Below are 24,549 nucleotides of genomic sequence, written 5' to 3'. Positions count from 1 at the left end.
CAGATGCTTCTGGGAGAATGTGCACATTCAGTAAACAAAAAATTTAAGTATAGCCTTGACCTGGTCAATATTTTTAAATATTACAATCCTCACCTAATAATCTAGGAAGATTGTAATGCCTTGGGAAAATGACTGATCTTCTTATCTATAAGGTAATTAGAAAAATTTCTTTTCTGTTACATGCCAAAAGAGCCAGAAAGTTGAATTTTCTTGTTGCTTACAATAAAATTACTAATCTCTTTAAACTTTTAAACCATCCTTGCTGTGTAATCAACTATCTTCTGAAGACAGGTTAGTCAAAATAACACAGAATAAGAGAAGAATAAATCAGAATCAGAAAAACACAAATAACCACAAGAACTCATTTCCTGAAGCTGGGAGTCAGATAGTCCAACTGTCCTGGAAGGAGGTGGATGTGGAACATGAAAGAGTGTTAAGGTGGAAGGGCTGAAGAATAACATAGAAGAGACAGAGAATGCATACCTTGATAAATAAAGATACAATCAGAGCCAGCAGGGATACAAAGCTTCTAATCTGGGTGGAATGTATTCTAATAAGGGGAAAAAAAATTGAAGGTAAGGAATAAAATTGAAGGAAAGGAGACAGTTACAATAGCAAAGGAAGATTGAGAGAGAGATTAAAGAAATTCTATAATTGGAGAGGAGAAAGGAAAACATACCTCCCTTTTAGTCTTAGTCTAGCATACTGTTCTCATAATTGCTTTTTCTTACTCTCCTGAAGCTGTGTTAATGTTAGAAAGCATAGTAACTTAGTGGGACAAGTCCTTTTGAAATCAGAATGCCTCAAAAACATGTAACAACTTTTTCCTGATTGTCTTGGCAACATTTGAAGGTTGTATTCTTGGTTCCAGAGCATAGGCTAAAGTAACAACATTATTGTGACTGTCAGTAGAAGGCTGGTCAGAGAAGATTCTGATTTAAGTTTGATTCAGAATGCGTATGGAAGGTATTATTTTAGATTATCTTAGAAACAACAGCTGGACTCATCCTATCCATGTTAGTGCTGTATTTATTGGAGGAGGGCTAGTCTCCTCCTAGTGACTCTGTTACAAGGGGTGGTGGGACAAGTCCCCTTTCCGAAGGTCTCTCTGGGGTATTTAGAGCTCAGGACGCAGGTCAGTGCCGTGCATACGCAAACCCAGCGGAGGATGAAGCTGTCTCCAACTTTCTGAGCCCAGCTTGCACTCCAGACAGTATTAAAGCCATCAGATTGGTTCATCTTACCTTCACCCCGCCAGGCAGAACTGCCAGCACAACGGCACCCATGTGACCTTGTCTATACCTCCAGTGCTGAGTTTGAGGACCCCATTTTGCCGATTGCTTTGGCTATCAGAATCTTTTGCTGAACGCATTGGACATAGTAGTCTTTTGAAGACATGCTTTCTGAGACCTTTATTGTCTCCTCAATTTTACCTTTTACCCATCAGTGTGATTTTCTATATCGAGGGATGTAGAGGCAAATAACTGCTGTGATGATGGGGTTCATGGAAGTGTATTGCTAACTAGTTGAATATATTTATACTCTTCCTCTGTTGTTTTTTATTCATGAGAGGGTACTTCTTAAAATAGCTTCAAGTTTGGTTTCAAAGGATGAAAGAATTTCAAATGAATGTCTAGTCGGTATCCAAAACCTCACAATAAATGAAAAAACCTTCTTCAGTCTCTGAATGTTCATAGAGTCCACATGATTTATTTATCTGGAACTGCAAGGTTGCAGCTTTCTGAAAGAGTTTCTATTTTGTTTGCGGTCCATAAAATGCTTCCACAAGTTCATTCAGCTCTAAGTAAAAGCATGTCCTTCAGAGGTTGACAAGACTTCAAGGACAAGAACTTTTTGTTAATTGATAACTCTATTCCATCATTAAGTCATGCTTCAATGTGTATGTCAAAACTTGCCTATGAGAAGCAGGGTCAAAGGCATGAAACTAGGAAAGAAGAGACTGTGGAAGCTCTATGATGTATATTAAGCAATGAGTTTAGTGGAACCAAAGACAAACAGTAGGGAGTGTTAGCTAAATCAGTGCTGGTGAACTCTTTTGTTGCTGCTTCAGCTATAATGAACTAGTAGTGGTTGGTCTTTTCCCTCTGACAAAAGTCAAGATGGAATGAATTATCTGACTTTGTTCTCTCGGTCAAGTAGCTTGTTCCCAAGTACTAGTGGGAGCTCTTTTCTGCTCTTTTCAGGAGGCCATCTCCATGTGTGAGAAGTTATCTGCTGCCTTTGTTGTCCAAAGATCACATGTCCAAACAGCTTTTCATACCTCTGTGGGTCAGAAACCTCTCAGATTACTGTTACAGCTGATATTCTACCTCTGTCATAAGTCTATGGCAAGTTAAGATGGATTTTGCCTGTGCTCCCGTGCAGCAAAAATAAAGAGTACAGGTAGAGTCTATTGGAATGTGGCCCTGCAGTCACTGCAACTCCATCAGTTTTGAGTGGGCCCAGTACCTTCATGCTGGCTTAACAGAAACATCAGGTGTCTGTAAAGGAGTGCATTGTAGTGCCTACCCAAGGCTGATGGGGACTTTGACAAGAAAGAAAACAGAGGTGTCCATAATCTGCTCGTAGCGTCGATGCTGTTCCTCTGTACTTGGTCTAGGCATACCTAGGGACTGGAAAAAAGAGGATGATGTTGGAGGAGAATAGATTAATGGGGTTTAGTGACAGGAAGAAAACAATGGGAGAAAGATTCAAGCCTTCAGGAGACACAGAAAAGGCAACAAGACCAGAACCTGAGAAGAGCACAGGGTGATGAACTGGACAGGGATAGTAGATTGACAGCTGTGACAAAGACAAGGATCCAGAGGATGAGAGCCTCCAGGAAAAACTCCTCTGCAGAGTTCTGATCCCATTATTTATTAATACAGCAAGTAGCCGTGAACACTGGTAGAAAAGTGTTTGTCTTCATTACTCTCACAGCTAATACATATTGTACAAGTGGTAGGGGATGGTGGTATGGTTCTAACAACTCTAACTGTGATGAACTGGGGAGGGGAGGAAGCTCAGTACATTACCCTGTGATGTCATTTTTCCTTTTTAAAATTTCCAAGTTTTTTAAAAAGTGATACTGTAAAAAGATAGAGAGAAACCACGCCAGTGAGATTGGTATTATGCATTTAGATAAAAGTGCTGAAATAATGCTGAGCAAGCAAACTCGATTTTGACAATTTATCATCTAGATACTTAAACTTTGGAACTTGCAGCAGCTGGAACAGGAGTATTTGCCTCTGCTGAATTACTCTGTACAGCTTGGCATTGGTGCAATGACTTGGCACTGAGGCAGTTCAGATCTGGTCTTGCTGGTAGTTTGAGGCAGAGGAGAATCTTAGACCTTTCTATCTGTTTGCTGTCAAAATCTTATCACTGTGAGTGGTTCTGTTTTTCATACATTTACTCCTGGGGATTTTTGGTTTTTAATGGTTAATGTTGCTCTGGATCAGGATCCGAATCTTAATCCTGAACTTCCAACCTGGTTTTAAGGAAAATTCAGACTTGAATTTTGTGCACTGTGTCTCTCTGTCTTGTTACAGGAGAGGCAGAGAATGCCATAGTCCATCCAATCTCTGGAGTTTGTTTGTTTGGCCTGTATCCCTGTGAGACCAGCATTTGCTCTGAATTTTCTCTGTTGCTGTTGCCATACACCTTTCTCTCTTTCTTTTCAGTTCTGTCTGTCTGCAGCACAGGTTTGTAATATACAGCGCAATTTCTTGATGGGTCTAGCAATCTTCTCTGCCTTTCTGTTCCTGGCAGACTGGCACTTTCCCTGATCCTGGTGGGTCACTAATTACACCCCAAACCCTCTCGATGCCAGCCACGTAGGTAGGGATGAGTCGCAGGGATTTTTTTCTGGAGAGGTGAGGATAAGTGGCTCTCAGGGGCCCATAACAGGATGGAGAATAAGGAGGGTTTGGGGATTTTGTTGTCACAGGGATGTGATTTAAAGCTTAGTGTTCTCCTTCACAAGTACAAACATGAATTTCCATACTCTTTCAAGGAAAGTGAGGACCCTGTTTCATCACTGGTGTGAGGCTTTGTGATCCCAGCTGGGATCTTTGTGTGTTTTGCCATCCAACTAGGCACCAACAGGAATTTCACAGGGTGAATGTTTTCATGTATGCTGGAATATACATCAGGGCATATTTTCTTTTTTACTATACTCATGATCTGAGCAGATGCTAAGAGGTTAGTGTACTAATAAACAAATAAAAGAGGCCAGCAGCCATTTTCTAGCCCTGACCCAGCCTGCCACAACATGGCTTGCATCTATACAGCTAAAGTCTCTTAACCTTCCGGAGACAGGATGGCTGTGTCTGGACAGCCTGTGTTGGAAGTGGTCTGTGACCCGTACTAACTCCCAGATCACACCCAGGCTGTGTTTGGGAGAATTCTGGTTTGCCAGAACCACGTTGGTCATTTAATAACTGAACAGTACACATGTGCTTGTGTGGGCATGAGCCCCATTTAAACTCCTGATGCAAACACAGTTTAACAGGTAAAGCAAAAGCCATGCACACAAGCAAAGCAAAACCAGGAATTCATTCCCTTCTTCCCATGGGCAGGCAGGAGTTCGGCCATCTCCAGGAGATCAGAGCTCCATCACGTGTAACGGGGACTTGGGAAGACATACGCCGTAACGGCAAACATCCCCCCTTCTTCCTTCTTCCTCAAGCTTTTATCTGCTGAGCATGACGTCCTACGGTCTGGGATATCCCTCGGGTCAGTCGGGGTCGGCTGTCCCTTCTGTGTCCCCCCCAACTCCTTGTGCCCCCCCAGCCTGCTCGCTGGTGGGGTGGGGTGAGGAGCAAATGCCTTGACTCTGTGTCACAAATCCAAAACACAGCACCATACAAGCTACTATGAAGAAATTTAACTCTATGCCATCCAAAACCAGTGCAAATATGCAGATGTTGAAATTTTTGCCAGAGTAGCAAAAATTCTAGTTTATGCTGTATAAATGATAGAGTTCCAGATGCAAAAAAAAAAAAAAAGAAATTAAGATCTATCAAAAAAAAATAAAGGCAAAGTAAGATAAGGTATGTTAGTCTCCTTACAGAAAGAAAAGTCCTTTTGAGGACTATGTCTATTTGACTTTGATTTGAATATTTATTTTCCTTTAATAAGTAAAATTAAGATCACATTTAATTTTTAAATGGAGAACCTAAAATGCTGAAAGAACCTTTTATGCATTACAATAGTAAACATCTCAGTATAATTTCCTAAACGTGAAATCTAAATGTCTTTCAAACTGAAATCCATAAAGGTTTAAGAAGAAAATCCTTTCTCTCTCAGCAGAAGGGCTGGAAATTTTGCCTGAAGAGCCCTTTCAGTCAGTTGTCCTCAAATGGAAAGTGAGTGTTTGTCCTGCTACCCCCTTTGGTGGCTGTGTGGATTTTACCCTAGCTTCCGAGGAGCTGCCTTGGGAGTCAAGAGGAGAGTCAGTGTTCAGAGTGACAGGTTTTCAATTTCTGGTAAGAAAATCAATATCGGAGACTTTGTCAACCAGCCACTGACGTGCATGGAGAAGATAGTTTGCCTCTGATGTCTTGAATGTTAAGAGTGGCAAAAAGCTTGTTTGACTAAGAAATCAGTGGCTGACATGAAGGATAGGGGATCTTCTTCCTCCCAAAGGACAACTGAGAGTTGTGCAGTTGCTTTCAGATGGCCGAAGGCTCTCTTGGCCAAATTCTTTGCTTCCGTAAAAGGCAAAAGTGTCAGTGAAATTGATGGAATAGCTTCATTTATCATCAGTAAGCAGGTTCTCTCCTACGCAGTATCTTCCTTCTTCTGGTTGCTGGGAATCTTCATTCTCCCTGTTCGTGTCACAAAGGTAAAGGGACACAGCCCATCTGATTGAGCTAATTTGGAGATATATTTTGTTGGCAAAGCAAAATGGGAAAGTTCTTCTTAAAGTGGATATGACCATGGAATGTACACTTTTCAGGGATGCATCAGCCACTGAAAGTAATGTGATGGCCATTAAATGCTTGATTTTGCAAATCTTTGGGGGCATTTAGGTCCCTGTTTAAGTGTGTGGATTGTAACCAACAAAAATTATATTTTGTATGTGCAGGCTCTCCTATCTGAAATCCTCTGGCACCTACTGAAGCTATCTCGTAATAAATGTTATACGTTATTATCCCCAACGAACACACTAACAAATAACATCAATAACATTTATGTTTGGAAGACAGCAATGGAGAACTGAATCTGTAAATACAGAAATTAAGGGAATGGCTGGTGGGTGGGACAGATATTTGGGTATGAGATTGCTTTTCTTTACGTGTTGGAAGTAGGCAGTTAGATTCAGTATATGTTGAAATGTGGAGGCTGAACAGTCAAGGATGGTGAATGAGAATGTTTCTGGGGGTGGTAGTGATGCAGTGGCATTCAGAGGAAACGTTACCATGGCATTCGCAGGCTGATGTGAACATATAGGAGATATAGAAGAAGGAAAGCTCTGAAACCGGTGCCAGGATATGGACAGAAAAAGCAAGAGGATGCTGAAATCTCTTATTATCCAAAAGTGTCATTCTGCCTTCCTGTATTAGCAGTTTTCTTTTCCTTCACTGAAGCTTTTGTGTAACCCACTCTTTGACAGTGACACTCAACCATGTTGCTCCCTCCTATTTGCAATTCATTTTAGTTATATCATCAATAAAAATTATTGCTTAAAATGATGCCTTTTTAGTATGAACCGCAATAGCCAACTTTTAGTCATTACTATGGTATGTGTTCATTTCTCTAGGTCAGGACATCCAGTGATACCAGGTGCTGTATTGCATCAAGGTTTGATTTTATCTGCACCCCTAATGCAGTTCTGGATGATGATGATGCAGTGGGACACTGCATCTTGTGTGATGATAATGATGTTGTAAGATACCGTTTTTCCAGGGAGATACGTACTTGAAACCACTTGCTCAGTCTGCATCTGTAACAGCTGAAGACGACAATGTGCTACTTGCTTTTGTTGAATTTGTCTCCTATATATTACTGGAAACTTCCCATGACAAGTACTGCATCTTTATTGCGTATTGGTACCTATTTGTACAGCACCTGACAGAAAGGGTCGTGTTCTGTTGTTGCGAACTGTAGTTGCTGCAAGAATACAAATAACCAGCACTACTGGTTATCATAATAATGGTAATGCTTCTGGAGTTCTTGGAGAAAAACAGGTAATATATTTGTCATCCTGGATACTATTCCCATCTTAATTAAAACGTCTGTTAATGTCTAGGTTTGGGTGTCAGCTATTGATGAGTACATTCTAACTAAGAATCCCTCATAAATATGTAAAGCAAGTTGGGTTACTCCAAGTGTGTCTAGCACTATAAAAATCATATTTTCTTAATGGCAGTACTAAAAAGTAACGTGTTCATAAATCTGTTTATAAGAAAAATACGCAGAAACTAATAAACCATCAAGAGCATTATGATTTGTGAAATTTAGGCCTGTCATTTGCTAAGGCCCTGATTCTATGAAAGATACAATGTCTGTGTTATCACAAACTGCGGGTGTATCACTGATTCTAATAAAATTATTGAAAGTGCATTAAAATAAATAATAAATGATCCTGAAAAATATACCAGAGCATATTATTCCCATACATCAAACTTTTCTATTTCAGTGCTAAGGTATATCTCCCCGTAGCCATAAATAGGTCACACAACTTTTTTGCAGAATTCATAGAATTTGCATCTCAGGTAATGTCAGTAAGATAATCATTCCTACCTGGAGGTTGTTATCAAGAGAAATCATTCCTGAGGGTGTAAAAACACTTGAGATTTCATAGTCATTAGACTGATGCATCTTAGTATCTCTAGTTTTGATTAACAACTTTACACAAGGATGGAGCATGTGAAATTTTGTGGTATTTTTAGTGACTGTAATGATCTTTGATAAAACCTTTCCAACAGTGCCATCGTTGTTATATATAATTCAGCTGAAAATCCTTTATCTAGCAGTGAAAAAACATCCTTTAAGAGGTTGTATAAGCATTTCAACAACTTTCTGGCCTAAATATATGTAAAACTGCATTTAACTGATATAGGAATTATAAGCTTTTTTCTCAAGACTGGGAAAAACACAATTTTAGCTGATAAATGCTGTATCACCTCAGGGATTCATACACTCTGTTTACAGGAGTTTCCTCTTAGCCCCATAAGAGTTGCATTGCGAGGGTAAACTATATATGAAAAAGAGGCAAGAGTGATTACACGTTGGGTTAAAATACTTCATTGTGAACCACTAGAAAAGGGATATTATTTTGGATAGTTACAGCCATACAGGATATTTGTCCAGCTGCTAAGATATCTCAGACGAATTAGGAGATCTTCTTCATTAAACAAACCAACCAACCAACCCAACAAAAAACCCCAGAGAGGTCACAGGGCAAAGAAGATTGTTGTTTCTTAAATGGCATAAAAATAGTTCCAGATAGTTAATTTTGGACTTATGTGCTGGAACAACCTTGGAAAGGTTTTGATGTAATAGTAACAGGTCATCCTTTGCTGGTCATCTGGCCTGGGTGGGAGCTTCTCTGAAGAAGAAAAACATTTATGAGGAAGAAGCAGCAGCAGCTTGTGCATAAATTAAAAACAGTTTTCTGCTCTTGCCTTTGTGGTACTCAAGTCCCTAGGCATCTAATGGCGTTTCCCTCCCTGGCCCCCAATTTTATATATATATATATGTAGAATTACAATGAAAAAGATCAGGCAATTTAATTAGTCAATGTTTATAAAGCTCTTTCAAGATGAAAAGAGCTCTGTAAGTGGCATGTATTATTAATTGATATTAATATTTGCTCAGAAATTGAAGGTTGAAATTGGTGACATCATTAGTGTGCACAAATGAGCTTTTTTCTTAGTTTAATATATTTGTTAATTGGCTTTGCAAAATTTTTTACTGTTTTGGTTTACAAGTTCTTTAAAAGTTTCAGCTTTGTCAGCCAGCAGTGAGAAAATTAATATGTTATTATTAATGTAACACAAGCAGTCAGAAGATACTAGGTATGAACACCATCATGGTATCTAGTCTAACTTAGGCTGAGCTCAGGAATGTTTCCAATAGGGCAATACGGAAAGAAAATGGTAGAAATTCAGGTGAAACAGCAGCATGCCTCTAGCCATACTCAATTCAGTAACTTGGAGAGGAGAGGGAGGGGAATAGAAAGTCCATTCCTCAAAGTGGTTAAAAGTAGGTATCTCCGTTGTTTCCAGAGCTAAATTAAGGAACTTGGATGCAATTTGTGGGCATCTTTATGAAAGAGTTCAGAATTACAAATGGTTCCCAGGAGGGACTAATATCTGGCATAAACATGTGTTGCCTCGAATAATGAGCTTTGTGATTATATCTTTCTTTCTCATTCACCGTACCATTGAGTTTATGCATTGTAGTTTCTCCTACAGTAGTGTAATTAGGGATTGCAAATGGAAAAACTTAATTTCTGGGAGCTGAGTCCCAAATTCCTTTGGTGACTTCCATTGCATATCCATCTGATCCACCTCCTTGGCACTGATTTCAAAAATTGCCACAACTTCACAAATACCAGTGGTATGTGACACATTGGCTGGCTCCACCTGGAGGACTTACTTTTTTTTTTTTTTTTTTTTTTGGCTTGCATTTACACATTTAAACTTGATACATATGGATGTCTTCCATGAGTTCACTGCCATTTCTGGACTTGCAATAGATGAGTGCTACGCACACTTTATGGCCCTCGGACATTTGCAGGACATCAAATGTTAATGGGCAACCTGGGGATTTGGCAGCAGCACATTAACACAGGAATTTCTCTTACCATTTAAAAGCATGTGGTCATTGCCAACAGGAAACTTAACTATCCCTGACAACCACTGCTCGCTATAAACCTAGTTAATGCAGGTATGTAGGCTGATTGAATGGAATTGGGAGCACTATTAATTTCTTACTGTGTCTGTATGTTAACTGTTTTGTCAACCTTTTGAAGGCTACATGACCCATACATGTGTTTAGCGCTAGAAAATAACCACTTATCACTATGGAGCAGTAGCAAGACAATTAGATGTAGGAATAAGAGGCAAAAAGGTGAGTGTCCACCTCTTTAGAAGAAAGTAGATGCCATAGAGCAGTATCTGCTTTGAACTGTAAGTATATGACATATATACTTCCATACTTACTTGTACAAGGTCAGGTTGGACGGGGCTCTGAGCAACCTGATCTAGTTGAAGATGTCCCTGCCTGCAGCAGGGGGGCTGGACTAGGTGACCTTTAAAGGTCCCTTCCAACCCAAACTGTCCTATGATTCTATGATTCTGTGACATACAATAGCTAAGAGAGCCTCACTGCAGCTCGAGATACAGGGGCGCAAGGATTTTAGCATTCTGTCAGCAACCAGTGAGACATCATGTCCCAAGTGACAGTCATGAGGGACATGATCAAAGATGTCTTGTATTCCCTCTTGGAGGACTCAGGGCTCTTTCTTCAAAACTTAAAAGGTTTTTTTTTCTAATATATATAGAGATATATATCTCAAATGCCAGTGGACCTGCTTTTTCTCCTATGTGTATCGGCATAGATTAATTTATGAATATTTTAGGTGGGAGAATTGTGCTCCCACCCATGGCTATGTTTTACTTACGTTTTGAATAACTTGATGATGCATTTTAAGAATAAAGATTCTTGGTTACTATATGAGGTTTGGTTGTGTTCTTACTGCTCTTTTGTTTCATGTTTTAAACATAGATGACTGAGAGGACTTTATTGTTGGACTTGGGACTAAGCTTAAGCTTAAGATGTGAGCTTAATGGAGTTACTTGCTATGAGTTCTGTTTAAAAAAATCCCTTCCAGTTGAAGAAAGATACTTTCTAATGTGAAGGTGCAAATGCCTGGTCTAGAAGCTTGAAAAAAATAATACAAACATTGTAAGTGAAAATGAGTGGAATGTACAGAACAGTGAACATCAAGACAGCAGGGCAAAAGGAGGCACCTAAGGAAGCCTGCTGTTCGGCTTTGACAGGATACAGCACAGAGAACTGCCAAGCTAGTGCTCTTTAGGGATGCACAAACCATCCAAAGTTCGTGCATACTGCTCTCTCCAGCCGCAGTTCCTACCTCACCAGCACAAACTGAGAATTGCATCATGCACGCACTGAAACGTAGCGTGAACTATTTTGAGAAGCCCTTTGATTTTAAGTGGAGCTTTCAATGGGAGCCATGAGCTGTGGAGTGTCTATGGCTACGTGGCAAAACTTAAGAATCCAAATCAGTTCTTTGCTCGGGGATTTTGCATGGAGTTTCTTGGATTCCCTGCATTCCCCTGGGAGCAGTGTGCACAGAGCAAGCAAAATATTTGAGCTGGGTTGCGCTGTGCCAATTGACAGGGGTGAGTAATAAAGAATGGCATTCTGCTCTCCCACACAAATAACAGTTCCTGAAGGGCTGGAGGCAGAGAAGCCTCCCCAAACAGGGATCTACATTTGAGATGAGAGCAAGAGGGACCACTGCCATTCCCACCTTCCCATTTTGCTCTCTTCCAGTGCAAACTCTAATAGACGTGTAGTTCATTACCACAGGTAGTTTTACCTGCTGTTAATTGCTTCATGTCCCATCTTCTCTGCTCTTATTCTCAGTGACTAAAGTTTGGAATTTTTCCTCTTCTTTACAGACTTACTCCTACCTTCTCTCCTGTGGTGTCTCACCCACCTTTCTTTAGGGAGATAAAAGGTTTTTTGAATTAATATAGTTTAACAAGTAGGCAAAGAAATTCAAATGTGTAGATTATAATGCTAGATTTCTATTCAGTATTTTATTGTACGTTTGTAAGGGCTAGAGTATTATGTACCCTTTGCATTGCCTATGAATATTCACTGGGCAAATAACCACATGGACTCTGGCTGTTTACTTTTCACTTTTGTGGTTTTTTTCCAGTTATTCTAGAAAACATGTTTACTAGTAGGAATCCCTAGGAAATCCAACAGTTGAAGATTGTTGGGTTCCACATTAGGGAGCTGATCATAGGAGTTAAATTTACCCTGCCTATAAACAGAAATGGATATTTATCCAGAATTAACCACTATAACTGAAAGCTGGAATATAAAAGATTCACAATAAACTGCTGCTAACTCTTCGCAGGTTAAACAAATATTAGCACAAAATATTTGTTGTGTAATTGATGCAGAATAAATAATTTGGAGAAGCATGTTAGCAACATGTGGGCAGTTTCAATAAAAGTGGCTAATTAATCAAATAAGTTATTTGTTACCAAACTGCTGCCTATCCATAACAGATTCAAATTCACTGCTACTCTTCTCATAAGAAACTCTCATAAGCATGTGCCACTGCTTGGAAGAGGTTGTATGCAATCATAGGCTTTGGTAAAGTTTTAACAGGACTTGAGTTAGGTCAGAGTTTCAAATATAGTGTTCTTATCATTGATCTTTAATTCCCTCTACTATGTAATAGCAAGGAGATGAGACTAATAGGTGAGTTATTTAAATGATGTTACATCATTTGTCATATCTGGCCTATTCTGTCGTTCACTTCTGCCCCATTACAAAGCTGATGGGGAAAACCTGGTTCTTACAATGGTATTCTCTTGATGACTAAACTTTGCCTAATAATTTTTCAGGTATATTAATATTTGCAGGATTGTGCACATGTGCACCGTAGCCTACTTACAATGTCTATTTAAACACTTGATTACACAGCGGAACGCTTTCTTCAGTCTAATGCCTTTCTGTGCTGCAAGTTGCCTTGGCTGGTTGGAGACCCCCAGGGAGAATGTCATTGCAGGGTAGGGGGAAACTCAACCAATACTGAATTTTCATAGTGCTACTTTCTGCCTCTGGTATGGCACATGTTAGGGCTGAAATGGGCTGCAGAGATCAGAACTATTCCATTTCAGTTTCCGAGTGAATATTTTCTGACAGTGTGCTGGACAGCGGGGAGGCACAATCCTGCATGTAGATTGCAGTCAAGGATATGTTTGCTCTAGGCTGATTTATCCACTTGGGGAAAAGAAGTTGACCTATGGACAACACCATGCTGTTCTAACTAATTCCAGTACCTCAGCTAGCTTATTTAGAGCTAGATCAGATACCAGTGCGCTACCCAGCAGGCTGCAATATCGATGTATGCTGGAGTGTGAAGCCTGAGGATCATTTTGGCTGAAGAGTACTTCACTTCTTAACATTTCTGTGAAATCAGGCTGCTGGGTCACAGCAAATGGACAGGGCAATGTGAGACTGGGAGTAAAACTGGCTCCTTCAAAGGAGAGAATAGGGTTCCCCCTGCCCATCGGCACTCGGTCCTGCATGGGACTGGGGGGCAGTGGGGTCTGTGGGAACCTGCTCCCCAGCCTGGTGAGCCTCTGCGACATGAAGGAGTGGGAAATAGTGCGGCTGGGTCCCATGGAGTGAGACGGGTACAGAAATGCTGCTTTGCCAGGGACTGGTTAATGTGGACAGCATCCCTTCATCTCGCACCAGCAAGTGGGGAAGGGGGTGCGAGGTGGCGTGCTGGAGGGTGGGTGTCTCGCTATGTCCTTTCTGGGAATGTGGGAAGAAAATGTCAGTCCTATCAAACTGAAGTGTAAGCAAGCAAGCCATTAGTTTCCCTTGCCTCTGGGACTATGTAGCCAAAGAAAGACAGAAGGATAAATAGAGGAAGGTATGTTAAGGGTCGGAGAAAAACCAAGCCACTGTGATATTTATATCTTGCTGCAATGATTTGACATTGAACCACAGAAACTGATTTCTTTATTTCTTCCCTGTCCGAGGCAAGATTTTCCTTGTACTTTCATTACAGATAAATTCACAATGTGGATTTCCTTTCCCAGGCAGTTTAAGAACCACCACAGTTATCTTACAGCGGACTGGTGGATATTGCTTCCAAGAAGCGTGTTATATTGGTCACCTGGGTCAAACCTGTTCTTTTTATTGCTGATGACACCAAAACTTACATTAGTACATATCTAGCTTAACGCTTGAGAGAGGTCAGTTGATTCTGTAAGCTGACCTGGTACTTCTGTGTGTGCTTAAATCAAAGTTATAATCATTGGAGTTACCGTCCTATTAGCTTTTGAAATTGAACTGATCTATTTATAATCTTCATATTACCATTTGCTGTCTCTTTCTAGCTTGATGATTTGATTTTTATTTTTTATTTATTTTTATTATTTTAGATTTCTTATTTATTCATTAATTTATACAACATCTATTACAGCTATAGCTGGAAGCTATGGTTAGGTATGTGGCTGCTTCTGGGAATGATCAAGCCTGGCCTCTGGGAACTGTTGATAATGCATCCACAGGAGACACTTTATGACAAGAGCAGTCCAGGATGAAGTTTCTCTTGCATTACAAGGTGGTAGGCATGGCACCTACATGTTCCCTCTCTTCATAGAGAACTGGCAGAGTAGTTACACCAAATGGCACCCCAAGGCTGCTTTGCACAGGGGTTACAGTGCCTGGAGTGACAATATACCCTGACTTGGCTGCATTGTTGTTTGTTGAGCCCAGCCTTGTAAATCCTAACATATCAAGACCATTGGCTATCATATCACAGTAGCCAAAAAGTTCCTGTAATATCCAGACCAATTCTGTCTAGAGACATTGATAAATTCAGCAAGTCGCAAAGATGATGTAAAGGCACCTTTGCACTTTCCTTCCCTGTTGTACTGGGCACAATCTCAGAAAACCCGAGAAACAAAGTGCTTGAAAGCAGTGAGCCTGTCTGAGGAACTCACTGAAATAATGCATTTACACACAACTGAAGTTCTCAGCTACCACCAGTGTATATGATTTCACTAGTAACTAGCTCCCAGGCAATACCATTGAGTACTTTGAAGTCAGATCTGAAAATTTAGAGCTTAGGGCTAGTTGTGTGACCCAAGAAAATTATTTTATTCCTTGCATTTATTCCTGTCGTGTTGTTTAAACATTGGAAGACACTGGGCCATCATATTGCACGTCTACTGAAGTTTCCAGATACTTGCCATGAGCAATACTGAGGAGATTACACTGCAGAAATCTGGTCTGAAATCTACTGAAACATATTTAACTGGCATGAGCCAGAGTAATGCTGTTAAGCGGCGTTGAAAAACTGCTGTGCATACATTAATTTCAGACAATATGCACATTATCTTAAAAAACTCCCAGTTCCAGAAAAGAAGATTACATGAAAGTTTATTCAGCACTGAGATGAACAATGATGCTTTTTCTGCTTTTGACATGCAATAAAAAGTAGACGGGACAAAGAACAAAGTCAACTAGCCTTGGAAAGATACATACATATCCTAAATTAGTATAGGTCCCGGGAGGGTAGCATCTATGTAATGACCAGTCCCCAGACATTCAGTTGGATCCTTGGGATGTTGTTTTACTAAAAGGATTTGAACATTTCTGGCTTCCAAGAGATAAGAGATAACTGCAGCTGTTGGAGAAGACAAGTTTGAATTTCCTTTTTGAATATTACTTTTTTCACCTAGCAGCCATTGGGTTCCTGAACTGATGTGGTGACTATTTCTGATTCATGGAGAGTCTTTTTTTGTCTGGGCTTTTGAAGACAGAATGATAGGCTGAAAATGCTTCCAAATGACTATCCTTGCATATGGTCTCTGGTCAATGCTTAGGTTTTAATTTAGCATTTAACATCCCTCTAGTCAAGCCTGATGCAGGAGTGCCCATTAACATTCCTCATGGCTGTCCACTCTTTGTTAGCCAGCTGCTGAGCTCTGCGCTCTGGCAGTTCATCACAGGATTGGTTATCGGGTTTCAGGCTTTCCCATACACAGATTCATTTCTTTTCTGGTCTTTTCTTTTCACCTTCTTTATCTATAAATCTTGGCTATTTCCTCCCAAGGTTAGGCTATTTCAGGCTATGGACTGAATATCAAGAGGTGACTCAGCTTTTGCATTACTGGTGGAAAGGAGTTCCTTAAATCCCCCATCCATTTTTGTAGCTATCTGGGAGGAAAGCAAGGGGATGAATCACATTTCCAGGGAACGTGTGTAGAGATGGGATGCAGTTTTGATTAGCCTTCCCTGCACTCTTAAGGAGTCTTTTTCCTTTTGAGTCATACACCAAAATGGTGGCTTTATATGCGAAGTAAATTGGTCTAGTTTCTATGGAGGGGACTTAGTTTATTGAACTTTTGTTTTATTAACTGAAAACGTTATTTGGATTGCAGTCTGTGGACTTAGTAATACGGTTGTGCGTGACTTGTGCCATATCAATAAATACTTCCTAGTGTGGTTCCATCAGTGGCATTCAGCCTAATTCCAGTGCTTCACTTGGGCATTCTCCCAGTAAAATTTTAGACATCTGCTCTCAAGCAGAGGGGATAAGTCTGCCTACCATAACTAAATTGCTGACAAGAACAAGGAGTGAGGTAGGCCTCTCAGGACATGCAGAAGACAACCTACCTGGCTCAGGCACTTGTTGCTCTCCGTAGACCGAGGGAACTCAGGAGGCTCCAAAGACCTATACGGTCTGCTTAACTCAGGTCTCTGTCTTTTCCATTGTGAGTAATGGGGAACCTCGAGGAAACGTCTATTCACTCAGCATCTCGCCATATAGACCTCCTCTGAAAATGATGGTGAGTGATCTAAGTGGTCCCAAGTGAGTGACAAACACAAGGATCTCAGGCGGTATCATTTTTGCTGCTGCACCCATTACCATGATGCTAATGGTAGTGTTGACTTCATCTAGATTTTATGCTTCTTAGATATAATTAGACAGAGGTCAAAGAAGGTTTTAGTCAGGGTTTAAGTGTCGATCTCCTCAAAGGTGAGTTGCAGCAAGGTTTTAGGTTGGACATAGTTACCAATTTATTAGAATAGATGCTTTGAGTATGTGTTAATGTAAAGATGAAGACAACATCCGGGCTAAATCAGGAGATACAAATTAATTTAGGCATCTAAAGGCTTTAGCAGCTCTGGAGAACCTGCAGAGCTAGCAGACTGGGTGGCTTTTTGAGGCTTTAGATGGGTTTTAGGTGTCAGGCTATGTCCCAGATTAGTTGGGATTAGGTAGACTTGATTTAACATTGATTTTATTGTGGTTGTTTTGGTAGCGTCTGAGAATCCTACAATGTTTAAAAGACTTAATCATGCTCATAAGCTAATCTGCATATATAAGAATCTGAGATCTTGTAGGTTAAACATCTTGCTCTTTATCACACTGGTGTGTGCCCATGGCAAAGCAGGGAATTAAACTAAGTCTTAAGAGCCACAAGCTGTTGCCCAAACCAGTGAACTCCTGACCTGCAAAGGGCAGCGAGCAACTACTGCTCCGCTAAGATTTTACGTATGCAGTTTCTCTTTCTCTTGGAGTTAAAGAATATTCCTTTACTAGTTTCTTTCTGTCTCCTATTTCTGCAGCTGGACCTTCTGACATGTTACCTACATAGCTCTGAATTATGTTTCAGGCATAAAACTGTCAGAGGCTTCTTCAGAAATTTTGGCTAGAGGGCATAAATTGCCTTCTTCTCTCATGACCTTCACATTGAACTTGTTTTCTGTGGAGATTGTAGAGTAGCTGGAAATAATATAGTAAAATAAGAAGGAGTAGGGCAGTGAAAGATTCTTCTTATAGGCAAGATGAAGACATTGCAGGCTGCTCTGGGTGCTGCATAGCTGCCTTTGACAACTATGGCTCGGTGGAATGTAAAACCACATACCAGGAAAACATTAACAATTATTTAGAGACTATTTGAACAGAGATATGAGTATGTTGATGGTGTATTCTAGTGGAAAGCCCAGAGAAGTATTAATAAATGACATTTCATTGATTTTGGTATTTTACTAAGAATATAACAGTGTTAAATGCTTGATCAATTTTTTTTTTTTGTAGAAATATGGGATGCCAACCCAGAGATGTCTTCAATATGTGCTGGCAGGGTTGTGAGAAAGATCAAGTGCCATTCTTGAAATCAAGCATGCTGCTTGTGATAGAGGAAGGTACAAATAAATGCATTCACACAGGGAAAAATACTTTGGGAAATGCTGTAGGTGGTAGAGCACAAAATTGCACACTTCAGATGGCAGAGCACAAAGATTCAATGAGCATGGAGATATGTTTGCTCAGATTAAGGAAATCAAATATTTCAAATCAATCTCTAAAAATGACTTGAAAATATTAACCAGTGTTACTTATATTTGTCATTCAAAGCTTTGCAGACTGAAGCGTGTTCTTACTGAAAAGTAAGATGCAGTTGCAGAGCAGTGGCAGAGCAGCAAGGACTGGGAGTTGTAGTGAGAATGTTGATATTTTGAGAGTGATTACTGGGAGTGATACTATAAATACCAGTTTGCAGATGAGTAAACTGAGAGGTAGATCTGTTTACCACACCTGGTAAGCTGAAAGAGAGATCCTGAGAGCTCTGTCTCTCAATCCAGGCTCCGACTGCTACCAGTTTGTCTTCTAGTACAGAGGAATAACATTCTAATTTACACTATTTGCTATGCAATAATGAAATAATGAAAAAATGGATCTTTCTTATAGTGGCAGAAGCCAGGAAATGAAAAGTAAATTGTGATCTGTTTTGGTCTCAAATGTTTCCCAGTTCTGTTCATGCAAAAAAGGTTTTACCTGTTCAAGCTGTGTAGGGCAATATGTAGTCAGAAAGTGCTTTATGCATGAACTTCAATTTTCATGCTGATTTTAACATTTAGCATTGAATTCTGTGTTAACTATCTAAAAAAAGATTCAGAGATGTTGGTAGATATATGAGATCTATGATAATAAGAACATGTTGCCATAGACACAACTGTTCAATATGACACCGGGACACTGCAGCTTAAAGAAACCCACTGAAGTTGTATTTCAAAATGCCCTGGAATTATGCAGTTGTGAAAAATTAATTATAATTCTTTCACTGAAGTGGTGGTACTGTAATGTTGATTCTAAAATATTCAACAAGCTATTTCAGTGCAGAAGGCTGTCAAATGACAGAGAAAACTAATGTATCAAGAAGTCCTGAGAAATGTTTAAAAGTTTTAATTATAGCAGGTGGCCAACATTTCTGAGCATTTCATAGCTTAATTTTGAGTTTTAACAGCTTCAGTTATAGCTTCAGAATTTCTGCATCTCTTACAAATATCCATCTCATAAATTGGCATGAAATGCCACTATTTATAGAAAACATAGGACAAGGAGCAGAGAACAATGCAAAGCAAAAGTATAAAATGCCAGCTTTCTGTTACAGACAGTAACAACTGGGGAGTTGCAAGCTTTTCCAGATTGTTCCAATCTTGTGCTTTTTTTTGGTGTGGATTAGCAAAGAGGTACATCTGGATTTGGGCCAGAAGGCCTGGGCTATCATCTAGCCTGACTTCCTGGCCAGAACTCCACTGAAATCAGCAGGCAGCAATCATCTGCCCATTTAGTGTATTTTGTGGTTTGGCTTGTTTTTCAAGAGCGTTGTATGCAGCAGCAGCATCCATTAATAAGCAGATTTCTGAACAAGTATTTAGACAGATACATTCTTATAATTACAAAGGATAAACTTAAGCATATGCATAAACACACTCTCTGTCAACCATCAATTTTAATTCTCATTACCTTATTACATCACAGGTTTTGTGAAAGTCCAGGAGTCATCAAAGGTGGGGAGATGAGCTATATTCCTGTGTTGGTTTGGTGGAGGATGGAAAAAAGCCCTTCCTATGGTGTATGTTTATTTTATTTATTTATTTCCCTTACTTCTCTCTCTTCGGACTCAGATTTTAAAAAAAATCAACAGCTGTATTGCATCTCTCCAGTTCACAAAAGACTAACCAAAACACATTCTTCTATTTTCTAGACATGAGTCACCTCTCACAACAGATCATCCTATCCTCCTCCCTTGTGAAAATCTTTTTATAGTCCAGTTTGACTTCTCTTGCTGAGTCACAAACAACTCCTCTTAGTGGCCTTTCCTCAATTCTGATTGATTGATAAATACAAGCTGGAATATCTCCTGCCCATCTGCCCTTCAAATGTACTTCCACTAGAGACCCACACAATATTTCTATCATATAGATCAGGACCAAAGTCCCTGACTTTCTGAGCAATCGCTACTAGTTTATACACTTTCCATCATTTTTGCGGTCTTTACAGGAGTAAACCTGGAAACCACACTTGGATTAAAGGTACCCCAGAACTGTGAACGTATATGAAATTGTTCAGATGACAGTATTCTTGTGTTCGGAATACTATGTGATAATTGCATGATGCCCTTATACTATATCCAGTGTCCCAGTCATTGTGACTGGACAAGTATTCACAAACAACTCTTAAAGCATATTTCAATATGTGGATTCCACTTTGGATGTGGCGATGAGCAGGGGATAGAAAAAGATATTCTCAGACTGTATTACTCTGCTTTTGTAGAATAGCTAAAGTAGAGCTGGTAATCTGCCAAAAGAATACTGGGGAGCACCAACTCTTTATAACCGAGGTTTACATACAAACTCACTGTTGTGACGTGTGCATTAACATTTATTTTATACCTTAAAGAACATCAGTAAAATTCTTTGAAATTAATAAGATGGGTTTTTAGTATTAGCTTTAGTAGGAGTAGATTTTCACTCAGCATATATCATATTTTACTCTGATTTTATTTATTCTTTGGGCCAGATTCTCATATGTTATAGGACTGTAGATCTTTATGACCCTGTCGGAATTAAAAGATTATTTGTATTATGATTGACAGTAGACTCTGACTTTGTTTTCCTAAGAGATTTGATGTTATTTTTGGTTAATATGTGAAATGGGGCATGCTATAACTTCTTTGGGTCAAGGGGAGTGCTATTTCTAAAACTATTTAAATAAAGTATTAAGGGAACAGAAAATTTTCCTCTCAGATAAATACGGCTCTAGTCAATTGATATTCTGCTGTCAGCATGCATGTCTCATTCAGTCTTGTCCTCCATGCAAAAGATATTGACCCTGTGTACTACACTGAGAATAATTTTGCATGTAGAAGTAATAACAAAATGTTTATAGACAGCCCCATAGCCAGAAAGATTGTCAGAGATTTTTAGCTTTTATAAACGGTTACAGAGAAAGCAGTGCTAAAGTCAGTTAGCTTGTGAAATATCATCAGATTATAGCAGTGATTTGCATTTTATAAGATATTTCAACTGAAGACATTATCTGAATTTATCTGATCTTGACTGCATGTGACTCAAGGGAATACTGAAGTGAGAAGAGGACATCTGTGGAAGAAATGTGCAAGGCAGGGTATTTTAAAAGGAAACCTCTAACTGCTTGGAAATAATAGAACTGGTTAAATAATATCAGTGCAAAAATGTTCTTTAACTGCTGGGAAATAATAGAATTCTTAGATACTATCAGTGTAGAAAGCTTCTATTCAGACATAACTTGTTGAGAATATTTTGCAGGTTGAGATAAAATTTTCAGTGATAAAAAGTTGAAGTGAATCATTTTGACTTTGTAGACTAATTTTGGTAATATTGAAATCCTCTATTTTGGTGCTGTCATTTACATTTGCTTTATAATATTAAGCTAGTATTACATGTTAATATTCTATATTTTATTTTTCATATAGTCGGCATTTTTTCTTTGCGGAAACAAAACATCTCAATGGGTTAAATTGAAAAAGCTCTTAAGGACATTTTCAAATTTTGACTTTTTGTACCAAATTCTCGACAGCTCAAGTCACTGAAGAAGTCTGGTGTCCAGAAAGAAATAATTGTGCTTTGTCCACAACATTTGAGGTATTTCCTCAAACCCAGAACAGTGAAACGGTGACAATAGTGGTTCAGTCAGTAAGTGTGGGGCATCACTACGCAGTGGAAAATTTAAAAATTATCTTCTTTTTTCATGATCCCATTAATTACAGACTCTAAAGAGGTGAAGTCTAACTGCTGAGATAGGCCTTCTCAACAGCAGTTTTCAGGAACACCAGGTGAAATTCTCAAAAGCAACAGTGGATTCAAAACCATGTTGTCTGATTAGTTGGGCATGATTTAGAGGATGTAGATTTTTCCACTTGCTGCTCAGGAGTACTTTTGTTTTAGGAATTCTGTTTGAAAGAAGATATCATTCACCTTATTTTAGCAATTTAGAAATAATATTTCAATTGGTGTGTAGGCGTCAGAGAGGGATGTAGCAGAAAGGGGGGAAGGGAACAAGTACGAGCACTGCTCTTCTCATTATAGTAATATGTATATAGAAATTAACATCTTAATGGTTCCAAAAAGTTGATTGCTATATACATATTTACACGTATGTATATATGTATGCATATATATATGTATAGATTCCCCCATTTTTAGTGGTGCCTAAGTTTTAAAACTCAGAATGAGGGCCTAGTGGAGATGAGTAAAATTACATCACACCTGCTGTAAGACATCAGCAACAGCAGAGTAGTATCAGTTTGTAAGTGACAGACAGTCATGAAGGATGAAACCTTTTTTTCAGGTAACTTGTGTTCCTGGATGCCCCACTTCAACAGGGCAATGCAATTAATAGCCATCAATGAGGTTGCAGGGTGACGTACGGAAAGGATAAGTGAAAGACATAGGTAAAAGTGCTGTTTCTGAGAAAGACATACACCCTGAGAATTTTCTGTATTTAATTTGTATTCAAAAAATAAGGAACAGCTCTAGAGGTACTAGTGGAAGGGCAATCATAGAATCATAGAATGGTTTCGGTTGGAAAAGACCTTTAAAGATCATCTAGTCCAACCCCCCTGCCTTGGACAGGGACATCTTCAACTACATGAGGTTGCTCAAAACCCTGTCCAACCTGACCTTGAACACTTCCAGGGATGGGGCAGCCACAACTTCTCTGGGAAACCTGTTCCAGCATGTCAGCACTCTCATCATAAAAAATTTCTTCCTTCCAATCTAAACCTACCCTCTTTCAGTTTAAAACTGTTACCCCTTGTCCTGTCACTACAGGTCTTGGTAAAAAGTCCCTCCCTATCTTTCCTGTAGGCCCCCTTTAAGTACTGGAAGGCTGCAATAAGGTCTTCCCAGAGACTTCTCTTCTCCAGGCTGAACAACCCCAACTCCCTCAGGCTTTCTTCATAGGAGGCTCCAGCCCTCTAATAAACTTTGTGACCCTCCTCTGGACTTGCTCCAACAGGTCCATGTCCTTCTTATGTTGGGGGCCCCAGAGCTGGGCACAGTACTCCAGGTGGGGTCTCATGAGAGCAGAGTAGACAGGCAGAATCACCTCCCATGACCTGCTGGCCACGCTTCTTTTGATGCAACCCAGGACATGATTGGCTCTCTGGTCTGCAAGTGCACAGTGCTGGCTCATGTCCAATTTTTTATCCACCAGTATTCCTTTCTCTGCAGGGCTTCTCTCAATCCCTTCATCCCCTAGTCTGTACTGGTGACTGCCCCGACCCAGGTGCAGGACCTTGCACTTGGCCTTGTTGAACCTCATGAGGTTCACACGGGCCCACCTCTCAAGCCTGTGAAGGTCCCTCTGCGTGGCATCCTTTCCCTCTAGCGTATCAAGTGTACCACTCAGCTTGGTGTCATGTGCAAACTTTCTGAGGGTGCATTCAATCCCACTGTCTCTGTTGTTAATAAAGACACTGAACAGAACTGGTCCCAGTATGGGCCCCTGAGGGACACCACTTGATACTGATCTCCATTTGGACATTGAGCCATTGACTGCAACTCTTTGTATGTTGCCATCCAGCCCATTCCTTATCCATCGAATAGCCCATCCATCAAATTCCTATCCCTCCAATTTAGAGACAAAGATGTTGTGTGGGTCCATGTCAAAGGCCTTACAGAAACCAAGATAGATGACATCAGTTGTTCTTCCCTTATCCAGCAACGCAGTCACACCATCACTTCGTTGTAGAAAGCCAGCAGATTATTTAGAGGTGATTTTCCTGTTGTGAAGCCGTGTTGGCTGTCTTTAATCACCTCCCTGCCATCCACATGCCTTGACATAGCTTCCAGGAGGATCTATTTCATGATCTTACCAGGCACAGAGTAGAGGCTGACTGGTTGGTAGTTCCCAGGGTCCTCCTTTTTATTCTTTTTTAAAATGGGTGTGGTATTTCCCTTTTTCCAGTCACTGGTTACTTTGCCTGACTGCCATGACTTTTCAGATATGATGGAGAGTGGCTTATCAACTACATCTGCCAGTTCCCTCAGGACCATGGGATGCATCTCATTGATTCCCATGGACTTGTGTATGTACAGCTGAAAATAATACAGCTGAAATACAGCTGAAAATATTTTTACTTGATGGCTAAAAGAGGAGCTGAAATACGGAATGAAATAATTGGTAAAACTCTACAGGAAATGTCTCAGTCAGTCATGGGAGTTTTTTGCTGACTTTATTGTTTCTGCTAGGATAAGTTTTTAAAGTCTTAGTCTGGGGATTATTTTTATGATTTGGATAATACTAGTGGAAAAAGTATCTAGGTTGGCCAGGTGTCTTCAAATGTTGAGAGTCACAGGTCCCAGAGGAGATACAGATATAACATGCATCACCGATTTTCACAGAGATAGGTTGCTGACAAGCATTTTTGTAGCATTAGGTGTATAGTTATACATAAGTAATATGGATGC

At 39.8% G+C, this 24,549-nt stretch overlaps 1 protein-coding gene across 20 annotated transcripts in view; it reads left to right on the top strand.

Moving 5' to 3' along the window:
• The window catches only part of DLG2 (discs large MAGUK scaffold protein 2), a 1,026,767-nt gene that overhangs the window by 227,861 nt on the left and 774,357 nt on the right, over positions 1 to 24,549 (top strand). The window lies entirely within an intron of this gene.

This window comes from Aquila chrysaetos, chromosome 19 (genome assembly GCF_900496995.4).
Source record: "Aquila chrysaetos chrysaetos chromosome 19, bAquChr1.4, whole genome shotgun sequence".
Classification (NCBI taxonomy): Eukaryota; Metazoa; Chordata; class Aves; order Accipitriformes; family Accipitridae; genus Aquila; species Aquila chrysaetos.
Note: the sequence above shows the minus strand (reverse complement) of the source record. Positions and strands in the feature narration are given on the sequence as shown.